We start from the raw sequence: 19,447 nt of genomic DNA, 5'->3' as shown, positions 1-19,447 counted from the left end.
TTGTGTTCAACCACAGCCAAACCCTTATGTAGAGGCAAGGATCATTCATACCTACAGCACAGCGGTTTGTTTGTGGTGTTAAAGGGATACTTCACCCAACAATGAAAATTCTGTCATCATTACTCGCCTTCCAGTTGTTCCAAATGTGTATAAGTGTCTTTGTTCTGAGGAACAAGGAGAAAGATATTTGGAAGAATGCTTGTAACCAAACAGATCTCGCCCCCCATTGACTCCCATAGTGGGAACAAAGCAATGAGTCAAAAGTGCCCCAGAACTGTATAAATTCAAAATATCTTCTTTTGGGTTCAACAGAACAAAAATAATGATCAAGTGATTTTTCCTACTATGGGAGTCAATGGGTGTTGGACCAACTCGAAGGTGAGGAAATGATGACAGAATTTTCATTTTTGAGTGAAGTATGACTTTAATAACAGCTCACAAATCATTATTGCCAGAGAGACAGAAAACATTTAGTATCAAGATCAAAAAGACATGCAGTTTTAACTCACCATTAAACTGACTTGTTTTGGTTTAACCAAATGTCACACCAGAGATATTTGCACTAAAAACTCTCAACTAAATGTCCGACCACCATAAACGATTCAATTCAATTGTTGTATTGATCCAAACCTTCTTTCGTTGAAACAATTGCAGAAATGTCAGAAAACAAACCGGTCACTCCATTCCAGAAAATAAGGTGGATCGTACAGTATGTTTACAGAAAACATCAAACGCTCTCAAGTCATTACATGTACAGTAGATTAACCATCGTTCCTTTTATCCAGTGAAATTACAATGTAATCATCATCTCAAAGCCATCAACTCATCGGTGCAGGTGACTGAAGCATGATAACTGGTGTGTTAGATGATGTCCATCTAAATAACTGGCTAACCTCACGGCTCTCTTTGTAACGGCTGAGACACCGGCAGCTTGCACTTACTTGACTTCATTGATCAACAGTCTTCATTTCTTCTCCAGCAGAGAGAAACGATCAATTCATGATGGCTGTCTTGAAGTTTCTGCATGAACCCGACTGGCCTGTAATGGGCTAGCGGGAGATATGACTCCAAAGTTGAGCTTCTTGGTAATTGTTTGGAGATGGAACACACAAAGAGTCCAGCGAAACATTTTCACCATTGATTTTCATTTGCTCCTTTAGAAAAAAATAAAAGCCTTCTCCACCCAACTGAAGATAATGTTGGAATAAAATACCTCGCCGCAAGAACAGACGACAATGAAGCGCTCTCTTTTTCATGTGATTGTGAATGAGGCGCCATTCGCCAGCCTGCTTCTGAAAGGAGTAATTGCTTGTATTGTACTGCAATTTTGGTTATGTGTTTTCCACCCTTTCTAACAACATGCTGCACTTTTAGTCAACTCTAATAGAAGTTTACTTGAAATAATACCTGACAAACAAACTATAGAGCACAGAAACCTTTTTAGGGTGCTATTGCGGCCGTCAAGTCTAACTTCTGCCTGTGTAACTTTGACAACAATGTTGCATAAATTTATAAGTCAATAAGTTTCTTGCTCAGTTGACTAGTATTTTAAAGTTCATCGATTGATTACTGTCACAGAAACGCGAGGCTCCACCCCACTTCCACGCTCACACTCACCTGGGGTCTCATTTATAAAACTGCGTAGAAACCTTCCTAAAAGTGAACGTACGCCAGAATGCTGAAAAGGGCGTACGCAAACAAAAATTTAGATTTATAAAACCTTGGCCACGCACACCTGCACGCAATTTTCCCTTTATAAATCACAGATGGCCTGCAAGTGTGCATACGTAAATCAGCCTCATATCCCGCCCTGTACACGCCCATTTTTACCCATAAATAGTCAATGCAATGCACCTCATGAATACTTATTCGTATATTGATAAGCCTGCCATCCAATCCGCTTGTTAAGCCAGACCAGCACCATTATGGACGTATACCGTTTCCGGGTTCAACCGCTATCAGATGCCATAGAAAAATAACAAAATATTATTATTATAATTATATTAAAGCCAAAGAAGGTCTCTCTAGCATTTGAATGTTTACAGCATTTAGACTGGTCATTAACACCTCATTAAAACCACATCATTAATTAGTGGTGTCCTTCACCTGAGATAAAATTTGAAGACATAATTGTTAAAGACGAATGTTTCTTCATTCCGGTTTTCTTATGAACTTAGTTAGAACCGATAACGAGGACATTTAGAGAAACGATTGTGCGAGAGTTTAATGGCTGTATTTCCAGACTTAGACATTCGATGATTATGCACAGTAAGGAAAATATATTTAGTATTTATTTACACTGTGTTATTTGATGCTGTCCTATATTCTATGCAGTCGGATCATCTCCTCCTCATGCGCTCATAGTGTGATGGTGAGACAGCGCTGATTAAATATTTAGATTAAATTTTTATTTAAGATTTGAGTTTGATTTGACAAGAGCTGCATGAAACAAGTATCACCCAATACAAGCGCAAATAACTCTGCAGATTTAATCTTCGTGAAAATGATATTTAAGGTAAAATTAGATGTGTGTGAAGCATTAATGCTTATAGTCGTTTTTATCACACTTACTTTCTGTAATCTAACTTGAGTTCACTAACTCACCATCGGTGTCGCCAAACTGCTCCGTCTCCAGAATGTGCAGGTGCAGGTGCAGGCGTGCAGGTGCGCACATTTTTCCGTCAAGTTTGTTTTTATAAATCCCATCTTTTGCGTGGGAAGTGGCGTACGCCTCTTTCAGGGCATGTTTTGTGCGTACGCAACGGTTATAAATGAGGCCCCAGGGGTCTCATTTATAAAACTGTGTGTAGGATCCTTCCTAAAAGTGTACGTGCGCCCGAAAACCAAAAATAGCATACGCCAAAAAATATTCAGATTTATAAAACCGTGCGTGTGCCCACCTCTATGCAATATTGGCTTTATAAATCACAGATCACCTGCAAGTGTGCGTACGTGAATCAGCCTCATATCCCGCCCTGTACACGCCCATTTTTACCCATAAATAGTCAATAGGCTTGTTCGACTTGATGCGGCGCCGCAAGATCCGACAGGCGGATGACATCGAGAGAGATACGAAACCAAACATTTTATGGTTTTTCGAATGGCTCTCGCGGTACTTTGATGTCATCTGCCTGTCGGATCTTGCGGCGCCGCATCAAGTCGAACAAGCCTAATGCGAGCACCTCATGAATGCTGATTCGTATATTAATAAGCCTGCCATCCAATCTGCTTGTTAAGCCTGACGTCACACACCATAATGAACATACACCGTTTCCGGGTCCAACCGCTATCAGATGCCATAGAAAAATAACAAAATATTATGTAAAACCCCCGATCCCATCCTTTATCTCCGTAACGAAATCACAAATGACCACACATGAGATTCACTGAGATTTAATAATCAATAATTGTTATAATTATTAATGATAATTATTTTTATTATTATAAGAATTATTATAAGAAGGTCTCTACAGCACTTATATGTTTACAGCATTTAGACTGATCATTAACACCTCATTAAAATCACCTCATTAATTACTGGTGTCCAGAGGTGGGTAGAGTAGCCCCACGCCCTTACCTGAGCGCATATAAGGTCTGCTTGCACTGCTGTTCCTCAGTTGTCATTCGCTTCTCGCGATCTCTGCTTTAACACAATTCGGTTGGATTTTCGCTGCTCACTGTGTGTCTTCAGGAGGACATATCGTCTGATCAGCCTCCGCTAGACGTGACAGTTGTCTATTCAGCCAGGTTAGCTGTGTTTTTTCTACGCATCCTGAGCTGCCCACGCTCGTGCTTTTTTCACCTGCTCCCCCTTTACTTTCCACGGCTGCCCGCCACGGATATTAACGAGTTTGTCGCCGACATGTCGCTCTCTAAATCTGCCACTGCTCCCAGGACCAGCTCATCACGGGCCTGCCCGGCCGCGTGCGGGGCTCTCATCGCAGCTAAGGACTCTCACGAGTTCTGCGTGGTCTGCTTGGGCCTCAAGCATGCAGAAGAGGCTTTGGAGAACTCAGAGCATTGCAGCCATTGCCTTGTGCTGCCGAAAAAGCTCCTGCGGCGTCGACTCAAAGTTGCCGCTACCCAGTGTATCGAGCTCAGCCTTTCTGACTCGGATGGGGGACACGGTGACGGTGACGTGCCTCCGGGGGCCTCCCGGGGCGCGATGTCACTTCATTGGGCTGACCTGCCTAATCCTGCGTTCCCCGAAGAGGATATCTTCGCGGGCAACCTCCCGTTCGCCGATGTACCAGCTGGTTCCGGCGATGAAGACGATGCGGGCCTTCTTGGGGTCTCAGAGGATGCCATCCCACTCTCTGGTTTTCCCCAGGCTAACCCCCCCGCAGCCTTACCCCAGTCCATCCTCGTGGACGTGTGCGAACCAGAGGCCGCTCGCCTTAACATTCCGTGGCCGGCTCCGCAGAGCGCCACCGACCAGGAGAGGGATGTGTATGATGGGAAAGTGCTGGGTCCCCCGCCCGGCCCGAGGAAACAACTCTTCCCCATCCTGCCAGCGTGTGCGAAGCACGTGAGGCACTTCTGGAGTAAACCGCTGAACCTCAAACACGGTCTCGCGGGTCTGGAGGTGAAAGACATGGCGGCTCTCGGCTTGGGTGATCCCCCCGCTGTCGAGCCGCCGATCGCCAGGCATCTCAACCCTGTCCAGGGCGGGCTGCTCGCCCCTCCGAAGCCAGTCTTGCCGGGCAAAATGGACCGTTATTCTGCCTCTGTTCATCAGGCCGCTTATAAATCCTCGGCCTTGGCTGTCAGGGCTCTCAATGTTTCATCCCTGCTTTCCGCTTACCAGGTGGAAATTTTGGAGGATTTGGGGCAGCAGCTGGACAAAGGATCCCCCTCGCCAACCTTGTGGAAGGAGATCCTTACGGTCAACTCAACTCAACTCAACTCAACTTTATTTATATAGCGCTTTTACAATTTTCATTGTTACAAAGCAGCTGCACATGAGACACATTGACTACAAGCAAAACAATCAAAGTTGTACCTGCAAAAACAAGAAAAGGTTGAAAACACAGAAGACAGACACACCCACACACAAAACACTCCACACACACAACACGCACACGCACCAACACACACAGACACAGAGACACACACAACACGGATGCGCACGCACACACACACAACACACACACACACACACACGTACGTACACAGACAAGTACGCACACACACACACGCTCAGTGAGAGCACACATTTAGGATAAAGGAGAGAGAAGCACAGGTCAAATATAACAGATAATAAATTCCTATATGCAATATTAATTAAGTAAAACTTTAAATTCTTTAAGCGCCATGGAGCGCTTAAAGACGAGGTCAACACCTCGTCCTCCGCAATGCTCGTCAGGCTGTCCAACTTGCGGGCCTCCATGGCGTTTTCTGTGGTGGGGGAGCTGTCTTTGCTGAACCTGTCGGGACTCCCTGACAGGAGAAGAGGCGCTGCGGGCGCTCCGGTCGAGCCTGGCCAGGCCTCTTTCGGTCCCGCTGTGGCTTTGATGCAGCAACGGTGCGACACAAAAAGAAAGAGGACGAGGCTTTCAAGTTGTGCCTCCCCAGAAAGAGCTCCGCGTCAGTTGCCCACTGCGCGTTTGCCTAACCCCCCGTCACGGTGGTCGAAACCCGCATCATAGAGGAGAGACCCAACAAACCCCCTCCACGGCAGAGTAACCCACCCTCTGCTAAACCCTGGGGAAGAACGTCTCCCGCCGCGGCTGGGAAAACCCCAACCCAACCCCGACGACTCTAAAGCAAGCGGCCGGCCTGATGTCCACCATTGGGGGCAGAGAGCCTCGTCAACGAGACTGCAGTTTATAATGAAACCCCCGCTTTTCAACTGCGTTCTATTTTTCTCTTTTTCTCTATGCATCCTGACGTCTGTCAGATGTCAGGACTGGTTCATGGCAATCGACCTGAAGGACACGTACTTTCATGTCTCGATCCTCCCTCGACATCAGCCGTTCCTACGGTTCGCTTTCGAGGGGCGGGCATATCAGTACAGGGCCCTCCCCTTCGGTCTGTCCCTGTCTCCACGTGTCTTCACGAAGATCATGGAAGCCGCCCTCCTTCCCCTCAGGGAAAGAGGTGTGCGGGTACTGAACTATCTCGACGACTGGCTCATCTTGGCACACTCGCGAGATCTGTTGTGTACACACAGGGACCTGGAGCTCCGGCACCTAGATCGGTTGGGGCTACAGGTCAACTGGGAAAAGAGCAAGCTCTCCCCCGTGCAGAGCATCCTCTTTCTCGGTATGGAACTCGACTCGGTCTCCATGACAGAGCGACTGACTACAGAGCACGCCCAGTCAGTGTTGACCTGCCTGAAGGTTCTCAGGCAGTCAACGGTCCCCCTGAAACAATTTCAGAGGCTCCTGGGATACATGGCATCCTTGGCGGGGGTGGTCCCCCTCGGGTTGATGCACATGTGACCGCTCCAACACTGGCTGCAGAGTCGGGTTCCTTGGAGAGAGTGGCACACCGGCAGCAGGCGTATGGTCATCACGCCTGTCTGCCGACGCACCCTGAACCCCTGGTCTTCCATGATCTTTTTGCGGACAGGAGTCCCCCTAGGGCAGGTGTCAAAGCACGTTGTGGTGACGACGGATGCCTCCCTGCAGGGTTGGGGTGCCGTGTGCAACGGTCACGCAGTGTCGGGGCGGTGGACGGGCCCCCGCTTGCGTTGGCATATCAACTGCCTAGAGTTGTGGGCGAACACAACGAGACCGATGCATCAGCAACGATGGTGACAACTGGATGAAGTGCAGACTTAATAGTGGAAAATAAAATATTTGGCTTATTGTTGTTTTGTGTAATTAACTCGGAGAAATATCTACTCTTTGCAACCTTAGCCGCACGCGGAAAAGCAAAGAGAGAATCCTGTAGGATTTCATAAAATACTTGTAGCTTATGTTTTTTCCACTTGCGCTCCGCCCTTCTACAAGCCTGTCTTAGGGAACGAGTGGTTTCAGTATGCCAAGGTATTATGTTATGCTTATGTTTTTTTCTATTTTAAAGGTGCAATAGAATTTAAGACATTAGAGCAGTTAGTGTTAAATGTACCAAGAAGCTGGCTAACATCCAGGTGACCAGTGAGAATGTCCATAGCTTGAGTTGCATCCAATGGTTCATAATTCGAAGAGAATACTTCGCTTGAGCTGTCCGTAAATGCATGAATCCAGCGTGACAAAGATGATTGACTTGGAGCATTTTCATCAAGAGACATCGTGAATAATATAGGCAGATGGTCCGATATGCCGGCGTCCTCGATTTTTATATCCCCTACCGACACGCCGCAAGATAAAATCAAGTCCAGCGTATGACCCTGGGTATGAGTGGGTCCGGATACCCATTGTATGAAATCAAATGATTCAAGTAAACTATGAAAGTCTTTAGATAAAGGTTTGAAATCGCAGCACACATGAATATTAAAATCCCCCAGTATTAGAATCCTATCGTAACTGATGACAATTTCACTCAAGAATTGGGCGAATTAATTTAAAAAGTCCTTGTTCACAATCGGAGGTCGATGTATGATAGCAAAGACCACAGGGTTGACAAGAGTAAGTTGGAAAAGTAAAACTTCAAAACAGCTACGAGTCCCAGTTGGTAGACTGCGACAGAGATATGAGTTTTTAAACACAGTAGCCAAGCCCCCACCGCGGCCCGATAGCCGGGGGGAATTAAAAAAGCTACAGCCCTGAGGCACCAATTCAGTAAAAGGACTTTGCCTGGTTTAATCCAAGTTTCAGTAATACATAGTGTATCCACAGCGTGCGACGTAAAAAAGTAATTTAGTATAAAAGTCTTGTTTATCAGAGAGCGCGCGTTAATCAAAGCAACATGGAATGGCAGTACCTCTGGTTGCGTATGTTTCTGAATCGGCCGAAGGTTGGAGGTGTTTACTCCACCACGATGAACATGCCGAAGGAGGTGGCGCGGAGGAACATGGCCCGGGCCAACAGGTCGAAGCCATCGGTACTATGAGTCCGGCAGACGACCATGGTGGTGTAAGCCCTGTGTCATCCCAGGCCCGCTGAGCAACAAGCCAGCAGAAGATCTCAGCCAAACTGCAACTCCAGCACGCTTCCCCCTCTTCCTCCGACGCTTTTTTCTCTGCGGCAGGTCTGTAACATGCCGGTACCAATGTGGAGAAAGAACGGTGTAGAAAGGTAGCGAAGAGGGGCGAAAAGCACAGGTGCCAGCCCTAGCTGTTTCAAAAGCCACTCGGATGTCCATGAGTGATTGCCGATCATACACCAACGCCATATTACAGCCAGTGATAAAAATAAATGTACATAAAAGCATAAATACTAATAGCGATAAAGACAGGCAGGGCAGCAGACGGCGTGCCAAACACAAAGGCGCCATCTTGCGCCCAATGTATCAAGCAGAGCTGAAAGAGAGAGAGAAGGACTACTACTGGCTACCAAAGACTGGACTACTACGAGAGAAAGAGAGAGAGAGAGAGAGAGAGAGAGAGAGAGAGAGAGAGAGAGAGAGAGAGAGAGGGAGAAAGACGCAAGTATTCTAAATAAAAAGCCAGTAGTAGTCAAGCCGACCTCGTCCTCTTCCTTCCTTGTCTGAACTTGTTACATACTCCTACAATCATTAGTCATTAGACAAAAAGTCCTGTTAGGTAGAAAATGGACTATCCATTCCACCATAATAATAATATCCAGGTTAAACAGTTTGACATGCTTTTGGCTAACACATGTGGCCTAACTGTATTAAATGCAGATGGAAAATCAACAAAAGCCAGCTGTGCTCCAAATGTTTAGCACAGTTTCATGAGAGTAGTCAGTGCATCTTCAACATCCCTCCCTGCTCTATACACAAACTGAAATGGATCTAACCTATGCTTTACATGTTTTGATATTTTCACTCTCACAATTTTAACAAATTATAACATTACCAAAGAATTGACTACTGGCTACTGGTTGAAAATCATTTAAACCTTTGGAGTTCTACAGGAGCCATGTTTCCAGATTTGTGGGACAATTTACTGTAGACTACAGTGTAATAAAAGTTAGTTGATACAGTAACAAATGGGAACAAATTATGACCAATAATTCTACAGCATTCATTAATGAATCCTTTATCAATGATAGTGTAGCACTGTTCGTATAAACGGGAAGAAGGAGGTGGGAACCTGCGAATGTTGAACCAGCTTTTAATAAAATAAACAAACAACAAAACGAAAGTAAAGTAAAGTGCCGACATCTCCCTCACGGTCGACTGCCGGCCACACAAACATAAAACATAACATTGAATCCAGACCGGGTCCTCTCTTCTCCTTCACGGTTGTCGCTCCTCCTTTTATGCTTCCGGAGCTCCTCCGTACGCCGTTCCCTCACGGACCACATCCCACTCTGGTTGTCACATACCCCCATCGCCCCTCGCAGGCCGGGGGGGTACCCCTCAGACTGCACTCTACTCCCCCCGGGGGCCAGTCTCGGTGGCCGCAGCATCTGGGGATAAGGACAGACGAGACGAGAGAAAAGGAGACGGAAGCACAAGGAATGATAGAGACGAGAGAAAAAAAATACACACTGCTGCTTGGTCCTCAGCCAGCCGAGAAGCTCTTCCTCGCGGTGCCATGTGATGGTACTGGACGCTCAGTGGACGGCTCAATCCTCCTCCGGCCCAAGGCCAACGGCGACATCTCCTCCGCTCCGTCCCGGACGGCCGCCACCCCACCTCGACCCAGGAGCATGGCAGCGAGCTCTCTGTCCCACCCGATGCATCAAGTATGCCTCCAGCACCACCGCCTCGGGCAGCCACTCCATCAGACCTCTTCAGCACCATGATCACCCTCAGCAGCAAGGGCTCTCCGACAGCATGTCCTTCCTTCCTCCCGGGTTTCGGCACCAATGTAACACTTTTCGTATAAACGGGAAGAAGGAACCAATTTTTAATGAAATAAACAAACAACAAAACAAAAGTAAAGCTCCCTCACGGTCGACTGCCGGCCACACAAACATAACATCGTCCACAGGAACACAGAGCACACACAAACAGAAGGAGGAAGAACACATGAGCGAGCGAGCGAGTGAGGATGGGAGAGAGAGAGAGAGAGAGAGAGAGAGAGTGTGAGTGAGAGCCCAGCATGACTGTGTTTATAGACGGTTTCAAAGCAACAACATAAACAAACGTTACTGCGCATGCATGCATTCGTCGACTGCCCTTAATTTCTGATACATATTATTTCTGATGACAAGCAAAAGAAACCGAGAAGCTGCCTTACTTGGCTAAACTTGAAAACAAAAATTGTGTTCTGAAAATAGAAAAAGGTTTTTAATTGCAGGAGGTGATGTACTGTATTTTTATTTTTAGCAATGTCCAAACGTTCTCTGTCATAGTTGACTGTGTATTTTAGGGCACTAGACAGTAGAATTGTCTCAATGTGGCACTTGTGTCCTGTTGCTTTATTGTCCTTGCAGTGTTAGCAGACAGACATCATGATGAAGTGTCCATTTACTCACCTGTGCTTTACTAGAGCAATGTCGCCAATGCTGACAGATTAGACGTGAGCCGTGGCCTCGTACCTCACCACTCAAGGCAAACTGATGTCTGCAGGCTGGCGCATGAAGAATCCTTCTATTTCTCACATTGATCATTGTATTAGCCTCAGTAAGCACTGCAGGAGATTTCAAACACATCCCAGCCTCGGCCGATAAGTGACGAGACTTACGCTGGTGGTGTCCTGATAAACTGGGCCTCATTTATCAATCTAACATAAAAAAAAAACACGCAAAAAACATCTTCTGTCAGGGTTCACATGTGACATGAAAAATTTGTACGCAGCCAATTCCATCGTACAAAAGTGTGCTGGATGAAAACAATTGTCACTGAATATCACACAGATATAAATTCAGCCTTGTCCCTTGAGTTTATCACCTGGAGAAACATAACCTGGCCAAAAAGAAGAACGTCTCCATGGACGTATTTTGTACCGTGTACAGTAATACTGCATTCACAACCAGCAAAACAATAAACAAACACAGGAAATAAAAAGTTTGGTTTCAATCTTGCTTTTGTTTTTACAGTGAATTTTAAACATCTCTCTGCCAATTTCTTTCAATCTTGTACAGAAATGTACAGAGGAGCTCATGAAAGAAGAGCTTTAGGTTTTGAATAACTGTGTGTAAATGATATATCCCAAAATAAAACATTATGGTAAAGGTGTTTGCAACAGAAGACAAATGTTTGCTTTTGAAATGTGTTTGTGATATTTTGAATGAAGTGCTTCGTTTTGCAAGAGATGTGTGGCATTTTGCATTTTGTGTGCGCAATTCTTGGATTTGTGTGTAAAGTTTTGAAAAAAAGAGGCAACATTTTGAAAATGTGTGTAAGCAGTTGAAAAAAACTGTAAGTAGCGGGTGAAAACGAGGGAGTAAATTCGGACACTTTGCACTGAAAGCACTGCGGGTGCCATCTTCTGCCGAGACATGGGAAATCATACAGCACGATAGATGGCCAGCAGCTAGCCATGAGTGTACATCGGTTGTACCCTCGTTATTATGATGCATCATGGGATTGAATGAGTGCACTCAATAATGTCCTATGAGTTCAGACATCACTAAAAATGGATGACCCCCTCAAATAGTGCACTATATTAGGGTATATGGGGGCTATTTCGGACACAGCCTATGTCCTAGGGTTGAAAATCCATGTTGTGTAATTTGGTTGGCTTGTTATTCTTTGAACAACTGAGGCTGTACCTGAGAATAAACCAATAGCAAGCCAATGGCATTAAATCATATCACACCAGCACCATTCCAGTTTTAGCATGTGATACATTGCAATGCACTCTTAGCAAACGTTTTCCCATCAGTAAAATACTCCTAAACCTAACAGTACTGAGAGCAGAACTGCAATCGCTGCAGCTCACTGAGCAGAAATGAAAAGGACTGTTTAGAAAGCACACGTCATGAGTAAAGTAAGAGAGATTGTTAATTTAGCTGAACTTCCAGACAATATGCATTTCTATTGTGTTGCAATCATCAATCATTTACATTTACATTTAATTTAGAAGAAGTAGACGCTTTTATCCACAGGGACTTGCAAATGAGAGAGCATTTAACATGATGTCATTGAGCTAGCAATAAATGCAGTCCACAAAGCCTACAAAGTTTACAAATAGAACACTATATATAGACATCTCTGATGGGTTTTGAAAAGCAAAAAAAATAGTTCATGCTAAAAAAATAGATCATTCAAAATTATTCATGCATACATGACAACAATTTGATCAATCAGTTTGAATTCCATCACTTTTGAGTGGGAGTGTCTCTAGAGGTTTAAAACAAATTTCATCCAAATCTATGAGTCTATGAGCAGAAAGAAAACCATAGTAATAAAAATGAGCTTGACTGGTATCAAAATGATAAAGCTCGCCATCATGAAAGTCATCAAAAACCAGACTGGTTATGATGAGCTTCTGAATGCTTACAGATACTCGTCAGTGTCATGTGGTTGTTTGTTAAACCTCTATTTCGTATCTTTGCACATGACTTCCTGTCGTAGTGTTGTACTAGTCATGTTGTAGTTGTGTCTCTGTGGCCCATCCTGATTTTCTCCACCTGTGTCTTATTATCACTTGGTGTAGATAATGTAGCCCTACTTTTCCTATGTTTTGTGGTTGCTCTTGATGTGTTTCTTGTGTTTTATATGATTGGCTCCACATTTGGACATAGCTTCTCTTGCCTCATTAAACAACCTGATTTTGTGAATATGCAAACTGTCTTAATTGAGATGATTGTTATTTTCTATCAGGTTGGGTTAAACTTGCCTCAGTTTAAGTGAAAGACTACAGTGCACCCTTCAACCCATCCCTGTAGGTTGTGTGTCCACACCGGTCGTCCAGGTCTCAGGGGTTTCTGCAGTTCCTCTAGAGGTAGAATGGGGAGAAGTTCATCCTGGTGGTCTCTTGCTATTTAAAATGTATATTGACTGCATTTAAACTGCACCTTGTGCATAGATACATCCGTGGATGTGCTGGGACACAATCATTAGTGATGTTTCTTGAGATCATTGGGTGTTTCGGGGTCTCTCAACATCAGACACCCTCCCTCAGGTGACCCAGCTGGGGTTGATCAGGCCCACTCAACCCAACTCAGCACTCAGTGTCCCAGGAGTGCTAGCCCACTTCTCTGACCTTTTATTCCAAATCCACCTCGAGGCTCTTTCTGCAGCTTCTGTGGTGGACTTGATGGCTCTCCACTTTGCAGATCCTGTGATGCTGAGCAGGGTGAAGCACTTACACAAGGAGTGGTCGGCGAAGCCTCTGCACCCCACCTCAATTGGTTCACAGAAAGCCCTCCAGCCCCTCCTCCAGCACGCCTCTATGATCTCCAAGTACTTAAGCCTGGATGAAAAACTGGATGAGTAACAACTTTTTATTACTGAACTCGGACAAAACAGAAGTGTTACTTATTGGACCGAAAACTGCTATACGTAACAACCAAGAATACTGCATAACTATTGACGGATGTTCCATAAAACCCTTGTCGTCAGCAAAGAATCTTGGCGTTCTATTCGATAGTAATGTGTCATGTGAGAGCCATGTCGCCAACACCTGTAAAATTGTGTTTTTCCATCTTTAGAATATATCTAAACTACGTCATATGCTGTCAATGTCAGATGCAGAGAAGTTAACTCATGCGTTCATGACATCAAGACTAGATTACTGTAATGCACTGTTAGGTGGTTGCCCTGCAGGCTTATTACAAAAACTCCAACTGGTCCAAAACACGGCATCTCGAGTTCTTACACGTACAAAAAAGTATGAACATATTAGCCCGGTTCTGTCAACCTTGCACTGGTTACCTATAAAGCATCGCGTTAACTTTAAAATCTTGCATATTACCTGGTTTAGCTCCTCAGTACTTGAATGAACTGCACTGTCCGGGAGGCAGACACACTGTCAGTTTAAATCTAGACTAAAGATGCATCTTTTTAATCTTGCATACACTAGACTTCCATAATATAAATCTTCTGAGGGTTTAGGCTGCATTAGTTAGATCAACCGCAACCAGGAACACAACTGATGTACAAGACTGTTCTGCAAGTGCAGAACAGTACTCTACTCTCAGCCAGTCTTGTCTCATTGTTCCAAGGTTACCACAGCGAGCAGGATGCAGTTCATGGCCTGACCTGATGGTAGAGCGGAGAATGGGAAGCAGTGACCTGACAAGAGCTGAGATGATAGAGCTGGATAAAGAAGGACGCGGGTCACCTGACACGTCTTCACCACAAAATTTCAAATGCTATTAGATTATTAATGATAATCTTAAACTATAATTTACCTTATTAGTAAGTTATTTATTTTTATTTAGCCTTGTTGTGCAAGCTCTCTGTAGCTTGTGCAGAGGCAGCAGCTTTTGCCAGAGGGGAACTGGAATCCCCTGGTTGGGCCTGGGTTCTCCTGAGGTTTTTTTTTCTCAATTAGAGTTTTGGGTTCCTCGCCACAGTTTGCGTTTGCATTTGCCTGGCCGGGGGGCTGCTTTAGAATTAGAATTTTAAAGTTTTATAGAATTATTATTGCATATAAGAATTTATAATCTGTTATATTTGACCTGTGCTTCTCTCTCCTTTATCTTAAATGTGTGCTCTCACTGTGCGTGCGTGTCTGTTTGCGTGCGTGCGTGTCTGTGTGTGTGCGTACTTGTCTGTGTACGTGTGTGTGTGTGCGTGCACGTCCATGTGTCTGCGTGTCCGTGTGTGTGTGTGCATGCGCATCCATGTGTCTGCACGTCCGTGTGTGTGTGTGTCTATGTCTATGTGTGTTAGTACGTGTGCATATTGTGTGTGTGTGGAGTGTTTTGTATGTGGGTGTGTCTGTCTTCTGTGTTTTCACCTTTTTCTTGTTTCTACAGGTACAACTTTAATTGTTTTGCTTATAGTCAGTATGTCTCATGTACAGCTGCTTTGCGCTATATAAATAAAGTTGAGTTGAGTTGAGTTAAGCCGCTTGTGCCTCTTCCATGCGGTCCTCCCAAGGAATTGTCAGTTCCAGTAAGAGGACCTGCTTAGACGAAGCAGATGTCAGCACCACGTCTTTTCTTAAAGAGGTTGGTGTTACAAAATCTGAGAACTTGAGCTGCCTACCCTAGTCAACCCGCAGCTCCCAGTGTAGTGCTGATGAGGGCAAGCTGGCTGCTGGTGATGGCTGCAATCGTGGCTGCTCTCCGGCATCAAACGCAATTCTTCTCTGGCTGCAGACATGTTTATTGTTGGCCACTGTGCTGGAAATGGCCTCCGCCATAGACTTCAGGACCTGGTCATGTCGTCAATGATAGCGGCCCTCTCCAAGGAATGACGGGCAGCTGCTCATAATGTGCTCCAGGCTCCCTCTTTCGGGATAGAGTGGACAAGTTGGACTGTCACTCTTGCCCCAGGCATGCAGGTTAGCTGGGCTGGGGAGCACATCATAGACAGCTTGGATCATGAACTTCATACACTGTGGCTCTGCTGGCGCAGGCTTACCATGCTACTGGTTCTCACCTCCTCTATGCCTGCACGGACCTCCTCCAGGACCAGATGGCATCTGTCCTTGCCGCGGGCCTCAGCATACCGAGGCTGCGGGATGACTCCCATCCCTGCTCGCCCCTTTGCCAACAAGTGCTCTGTGTCTCAGCTGGCACTCCGCCCTCTCCAGCCCCTCTTGCACTCTCCACTTCCTACGTCAATGCCGGCTGACACCACTCTAGAGTCTCTGGAGCCTTGGTAAACCAGTACTTCTCTTATGAGAGACACTGAACTCCTCCTCCAGGCTGCTGATGGGAAGCTGAAGCTTATTGCTATTGGAGGTAGCAGCTGATTTTTCTCTCCAGGGTCTCTACTGTCGACATTGTCACCTCATATACCAACAAGGGCCAAAGAATACGGGGCAAGATGCTGTGCTGGTATAACCATGCCTTGAACCTGCCAGGTAAACCACATTTGTGCACAGCCGATAACCAAGCTTCGAGCTTCTTGATGGTTGTTTGGACTTACTCTGTGTCACCAAGGCTGCAGTCAAAACCTTGCCTAGACTAGTAATGGGTTTCTCAGTGATAGATAATATTAATATGCCTTCCACAGAGAAGCGAAACTTATCCACCACTTTCCCTCTCCTCAGGACCATGGACCTAGATTTTGTTGGTTTAAAGCTCATTCTAGCCCACGAAATGAGCTTTACCAGGCACTGAATGATCCACCTGCACCCAGGCACTAATGTAGTGATGACTGTCAGATCATCCATGAAGGCTCTGATGGGGGGCTGCCGGATTCCAGACTTGAACGGGGGGCTCTGCTCTCCACTTCAGCGGCATTCACCAACATATTCATGGCGAGGGAAAACAGGATCATGGAGATCGTACAGCCAGTTATGATCTCTTTCTAGAGCTTGTGCCAGTTCAATGTTATGGCCCCTGACTCTCAGCCTGAAGTTCCCATAATAATCCAGGATGAGGTTCTTGATTTTACAGAGTATGTGGTCTAGGGCGGTCTTGACCAGTTTGTGGGGGATCGACCCATAAGCATTGGCAAGGTCCAAACAAAGCACTGCTAGGTCTCAATTTCCCTCTCGTGCCTCCTGATCAGTTGTGTGACCACTCCAGTATGTTCCAGGCACCCTGGCACTCCAGGAATGCCACCCTTCTGTACCGATGTATTGATTTACTAATTCTTCAGTAGGAAGTCTGTCATACTTCTGGCTAGGATGCTAAAGAAGATCTTGCTCTCCACGCTTAGGAGTGAGATAGATCGGAAATGCTCCAGCTTGGTTGAATTCTCCTCCTTGGGGATCCAGATGCCCTCCATCTGCCTCTGTAACACACCTGTCAATTAACATGCACAAATTATTAGTAATTACTCTGGACCAGTAGGTTCAACTATGGAGGCGTAAAGAAGAAAACACGGGTTGAAAGGTAAGTAAGCTTTATATTAGAGTTGATAGATCCAACTATGGGATATGGCTTGCAGATCTTATAGATCTAAAATTTGAGACCAGTTTCACTAGATCTCTCCCCGTCAGGAACTTATTAAATCCAGAAATATCCACTCCGTTGTGAGTCAATACTTTAACCCAACCACCAGGGAGATACAGAGCTGATGGGAAGAACAGCAGGCAGGAGATGAAGTGATGTTGTTGAAACTGAAAATGATTTGTTGAATAATCTCAGTTGTGCTTTAATGCACAGTCTAGCTCTGTCAAACTTCGTCTGACTAGAAACAGATTCAATAGGTGTTGTTAACCATGCAAGATTACAGTATCAAAACATTGTCTCCTGACGTTATTATGAACCTTGAGATGGAGACCATTGGATACTCATATCAGCATAAGAGACAATACAACTCCCAACGAGGTTAAACAATATTGAAAATAAGGACGAAATGCAACAAATAATACGAATAAAAGTGAATAATAAAATAAATGAATGAATACATATGATAAATGAATATATGATAAACGAATAATGTAATAAACGAGGTAAATGAAATAGAATAATATAATGAAATAAAACAAGAAACAACTGTATGTTTCTATCCAGATCTATCAGAGTATTGGGTTGATTATAGAATAGTTATCTAACAAAGTAAAGAAATAATATTAAATAAAATTGTATGTTCAAAAACAACAGAAATTTTACAAATTTCAAATACGGAAATAAATATTTTTTTGGTTGATCTTTTCCTATCCTTGTGATTCTTTCGTTTTGTTTTGTTCACCCTTTAAGCTATGAATTTACCTTGAAAACATTCATAACATCCATATGAACATAGACAATATTCACAAATATACACAGTGAATTCAAATAAACAAAAGTACTTCAACATAGGTTCAACAGATACACATCAACAATTCAATATAAATGAATTCTTACAGTTCAATGTGATTGTTCAGTTCAATATAGTCCATGCAATAAGCACAGTTCAATTATCCTGTTCAAAAGATTCACTTTCTTTAAACAGTTCGATCAATTCAAACCATACCACTCGGTTTGGTATAATCAGTTCCACAGAATCAGTTCACAGATTCAGTTCATTAGATTCAGTTCGAATCCTTGAATCATGGACAACATGATTCTCTTAAACCATTCTTACTAAATCCATTGGGTGATGAACTTAAATCTTTCTTTAACAAGGTTTCCAATAAACAAGCTCCGCTTATGCAAGAAATGAAGCAGGCAAAAGGAACTTTCCTACCCAAACTCCTTGGATATTTGGAACCTGAATTTCACATGTTCATCTCGCTGGGTTGACTCGCCATCATTATCATCCTCGTGCTGGAACTCCGCACTGACACACAAAAACCTGACCTGCGTATGTAACAGGCAGTGTTCAGTTCACAACACATTAAACTCGTTGTTCTAATTTAAACACAGTTCGCTATAATGGATAGTCAATTTCTTAGCACTGAATTAAACCAACTAAATACCAAAATCTTCAACAAAATATGAACATAACATTGTTTGAACATAACTCATGTACATGGTTATCAATCCATCACAATTTTTTACTTGTTACCAAGCAATTTAGCATTTACCAGCCAATATGTAATTAGCATTATCTCAAATCGGATTACATCAGTACACAGTCATAAATAACACATAAAAGAATACAAACTCACCAAATCCAAAGAAAATAAACATGTAAATGTCTATTTAGAAATCCATTTAAGTCCTTTCTGATGCAATTGAATACCCCTCCACGTAGCGTTAATGTTCATTCCACAGGTTCACAGAGAAAACTAAAATGGCTGCTTCCTTCAACACTAACGTGGTCGGGCGGGGCTTAGCTTAGGCCTCGTGTGATTGAACAAAACCAAATTACAATCAATGGGACATGTTTTTTATACACTTTTTTAAAGAAATCTATACTTATATAGTATTTGATGAATTTGATCCTACAACGAACTAATGAATTATGGAAGTTAACAAAATATTAGTTAAATTATACAGGGCTACAACTCCACTGCTCAGCGATGGTCCCTCTATGCCAAATCACTCTGAGTATCTTCCAAAGGATTCAAAGAAGCCATGGGCAGTGCTTGTACACCTTATAGGATACTTGACTAGGCCCTGGAATAGAACTGGCTCTGGCTGCTGTCACCACCTCCTGAACTTCCTTACAGGTGGGTTCTGATATGTTAAACTCCACTATGGGTGCTGGTACATCTAGGAGAGCTGTGCATTCTTAGCTCTTGCACTCTGTCTGGATCGCTCAGGGTGTTGGGCAGGAAGTGATCAACCTCTTCCTTAAAGCAGTCAAGACGCCCTAATAGCCGCTTCGTAAAGCCATAGGGGTCGGCTATTATTGGTGTAGGTCTCCCTGACACCAAACCTCTCAGCCGCGAAGCTTGTGGTGATGGAAGTCAGGATCTGGAGTAGCCCTTCTACGTCTCCCTTTGCTGATACAAGGATGATTCTAGATGTAACATCATCAAACT

Source organism: Triplophysa rosa, linkage group LG8 (assembly GCF_024868665.1).
Source record: "Triplophysa rosa linkage group LG8, Trosa_1v2, whole genome shotgun sequence".
NCBI classification, from domain to species: Eukaryota; Metazoa; Chordata; class Actinopteri; order Cypriniformes; family Nemacheilidae; genus Triplophysa; species Triplophysa rosa.
The sequence above is the reverse complement of the archived record's forward strand: the minus strand, read 5'-3'. Positions refer to the sequence as shown.